A 4,186-nucleotide genomic window follows, 5' to 3' on the forward strand; every position below is an offset into this window, starting at 1 on the left:
GTTGATACTAGTTGATGTTTAATGACACCAGAGTTGATACTAGTTGATGTTTAATGACACCAGAGTTGATACTTGTTGATGTTTAATGACACCAGAGTTGATACTAGTTGATGTTTAATGACACCAGAGTTGATACTAGTTGATGTTTAATGACACCAGAGTTGATACTTGTTGATGTTTAATGACACCAGAGTTGATACTTGTTGATGTTTAATGACACCAGAGTTGATACTAGTTGATGTTTAATGACACCAGAGTTGATACTAGTTGATGTTTAATGACACCAGAGTAGATACTAGTTGATGTTTAATGACACCAGAGTTGATACTAGTTGATGTTTAATGACACCAGAGTAGATACTAGTTGATGTTTAATGACACCAGAGTTGATACTAGTTGATGTTTAATGACACCAGAGTTGATACTAGTTGATGTTTAATGACACCAGAGTTGATACTAGTTGATGTTTAATGACACCAGAGTTGATACTTGTTGATGTTTAATGACACCAGAGTTGATACTAGTTGATGTTTAATGACACCAGAGTTGATACTAGTTGATGTTTAATGACACCAGAGTTGATACTAGTTGATGTTTAATGACACCAGAGTTGATACTAGTTGATGATTAATGTCACCAGAGTTGATACTAGTTGATGTTTAATGACACCAGAGTTGATACTAGTTGATGTTTAATGACACCAGAGTTGATACTAGTTGATGTTTAATGACACCAGAGTTGATACTAGTTGATGTTTAATGACACCAGAGTTGATACTAGTTGATGTTTAATGACAGCAGAGTTGATACTAGTTGATGTTTAATGACACCAGAGTTGATACTAGTTGATGTTTAATGACACCAGAGTTGATACTTGTTGATGTTTAATGACACCAGAGTTGATACTAGTTGATGTTTAATGACACCAGAGTTGATACTAGTTGATGTTTAATGACACCAGAGTTGATACTAGTTGATGTTTAATGACACCAGAGTTGATACTAGTTGATGATTAATGTCACCAGAGTTGATACTAGTTGATGTTTAATGACACCAGAGTTGATACTAGTTGATGTTTAATGACACCAGAGTTGATACTAGTTGATGTTTATTGACACCAGAGTTGATACTAGTTGATGTTTAATGACACCAGAGTTGATACTAGTTGATGTTTAATGACACCAGAGTTGATACTAGTTGATGTTTAATGACACCAGAGTTGATACTAGTTGATCTTTAATGACACCAACCAGAGTTGATACTAGTTGATGTTTAATGACACCAGAGTTGATACTAGTTGATGTTTAATGACACCAGAGTTGATACTAGTTGATGTTTGATGACACCAGAGTTGATACTAGTTGATGTTTAATGACACCAGAGTTGATACTAGTTGATGTTTAATGACACCAGAGTTGATACTAGTTGATGTTTAATGACACCAGAGTTGATCGTAGTTGATGTTTAATGACACCAGAGTTGATCGTAGTTGATGTTTAATGACACCAGAGTTGATACTAGTTGATGTTTAATGACACCAGAGTTGATACTAGATGATGTTTAATGACACCAGAGTTGATACTTGTTGATGTTTAATGACACCAGAGTTGATACTAGTTGATGTTTAATGACGCCAGAGTTGATACTAGTTGATGATTAATGACACCAGAGTTTATACTAGTTGATGTTTAATGACACCAGAGTTGATACTAGTTGATGTTTAATGACACCAGAGTTGATACTAGTTGATGTTTAATGACGCCAGAGTTGATACTAGTTGATGATTAATGACACCAGAGTTTATACTAGTTGATGTTTAATGACACCAGAGTTGATACTAGTTGATGTTTAATGACACCAGAGTTGATACTAGTTGATGTTTAATGACACCAGAGTTGATACTAGTTGATGTTTAATGACACCAGAGTTGATACTAGTTGATGTTTAATGACACCAGAGTTGATACTAGTTGATGTTTAATGACACCAGAGTTGATACTAGTTGATGTTTAATGACACCAGAGTTGATACTAGTTGATGTTTAATGACACCAGAGTTGATACTAGTTGATGTTTAATGACACCAGAGTTGATACTAGTTGATGTTTAATGACACCAGAGTTGATACTAGTTGATGTTTAATGACACCAGAGTTGATACTAGTTGATGTTTAATGACACCAGAGTTGATACTAGTTGATGTTTAATGACACCAGAGTTGATACTAGTTGATGTTTAATGACACCAGAGTTGATACTAGTTGATGTTTAATGACACCAGAGTTGATACTAGTTGATGTTTAATGACACCAGAGTTGATACTAGTTGATGTTTAATGACACCAGAGTTGATATTAGTTGATGTTTAATGACACCAGAGTTGATACTAGTTGATGTTTAATGACACCAGAGTTGATACTAGTTGATGTTTGATGACACCAGAGTTGATACTAGTTGATGTTTAATGACACCAGAGTTGATACTAGTTGATGTTTAATGACACCAGAGTTGATACTAGTTGATGTTTAATGACACCAGAGTTGATCGTAGTTGATGTTTAATGACACCAGAGTTGATCGTAGTTGATGTTTAATGACACCAGAGTTGATACTAGTTGATGTTTAATGACACCAGAGTTGATACTAGATGATGTTTAATGACACCAGAGTTGATACTTGTTGATGTTTAATGACACCAGAGTTGATACTAGTTGATGTTTAATGACGCCAGAGTTGATACTAGTTGATGATTAATGACACCAGAGTTTATACTAGTTGATGTTTAATGACACCAGAGTTGATACTAGTTGATGTTTAATGACACCAGAGTTGATACTAGTTGATGTTTAATGACGCCAGAGTTGATACTAGTTGATGATTAATGACACCAGAGTTTATACTAGTTGATGTTTAATGACACCAGAGTTGATACTAGTTGATGTTTAATGACACCAGAGTTGATACTAGTTGATGTTTAATGACACCAGAGTTGATACTAGTTGATGTTTAATGACACCAGAGTTGATACTAGTTGATGTTTAATGACACCAGAGTTGATACTAGTTGATGTTTAATGACACCAGAGTTGATACTAGTTGATGTTTAATGACACCAGAGTTGATACTAGTTGATGTTTAATGACACCAGAGTTGATACTAGTTGATGTTTAATGACACCAGAGTTGATACTAGTTGATGTTTAATGACACCAGAGTTGATACTAGTTGATGTTTAATGACACCAGAGTTGATACTAGTTGATGTTTAATGACACCAGAGTTGATACTAGTTGATGTTTAATGACACCAGAGTTGATACTAGTTGATGTTTAATGACACCAGAGTTGATACTAGTTGATGTTTAATGACACCAGAGTTGATACTAGTTGATGTTTAATGACACCAGAGTTGATACTAGTTGATGTTTAATGACACCAGAGTTGATATTAGTTGATGTTTAATGACACCAGAGTTGATACTAGTTGATGTTTAATGACACCAGAGTTGATTATGTGTGTGTATGTGTGGCACGTTTATACTCTGTTGGATCAGAACCAGAACCACATGGCAAACCGGGATGGAAGAGAAAACATGTTTTGAGTCACTCGGGGACTTCAGGGGCCTCAGTGGCTCCAGAGCCTCAGGGTGAGGAATGTGTAACTCGAGTCCAGGAGGAAACTGTCAGCACCAGAGGAGAGAAGAGAGGGAGGAGAGGAGGTAGAGAAGAGAAGAAAGGAGGTAGAAAAGAGAGGAGGAGAGAAGAGAGGAGGTAGAGTAGAAAGGAGGTGGAGATGATGGAGTCTCTGCTGCTGCTCCTGCTTCTGTCCACGAGCTCCTGCTCTGCTCTCCACGAAGAAGGTCTTCAGGCTGAGATCTCCAACGGAAGCTTCCACCACTTCTTCGTTCCTGACGGTTACTACGACGACACGGAGGACCTGGAGCAGTGTCAGATGCTGTTCAGGTTCTCGGACGCTCGCTGCGGATCCTCGGAGGTCCAGGAGGTCCAGGAGGTCCGGGAGCAGCTGGTCCTGGTCCGGCTGCAGGCGGAGGAGGAGGCGCGGCGTCTGGACGGCGTCGCTCGCGCCGTCACTCGAGACCTGGACGGAGAGAAGACCTACGTGCAGCTGCTGGACCGGGAGCTGGTCCAGGTCCGCGAGGCCTTCACCGGCGTGGACTCGTCTCTGCAGGAGCTGGAGC

The 4,186-nt window shown here is 38.4% G+C and overlaps 1 pseudogene; it reads left to right on the plus strand.

Moving 5' to 3' along the window:
- The first annotated feature begins 3,781 nt into the window (after positions 1–3,781).
- LOC148057947 (fin bud initiation factor pseudogene) lies at positions 3,782–4,182 on the plus strand (annotated as a pseudogene).
- Positions 4,183–4,186: the final 4 nt, after the last annotated feature.

Source organism: Callionymus lyra, unplaced genomic scaffold, assembly GCF_982586985.1.
Source record: "Callionymus lyra unplaced genomic scaffold, fCalLyr1.hap1.1 HAP1_SCAFFOLD_261, whole genome shotgun sequence".
NCBI lineage: Eukaryota > Metazoa > Chordata > Actinopteri > Syngnathiformes > Callionymidae > Callionymus > Callionymus lyra.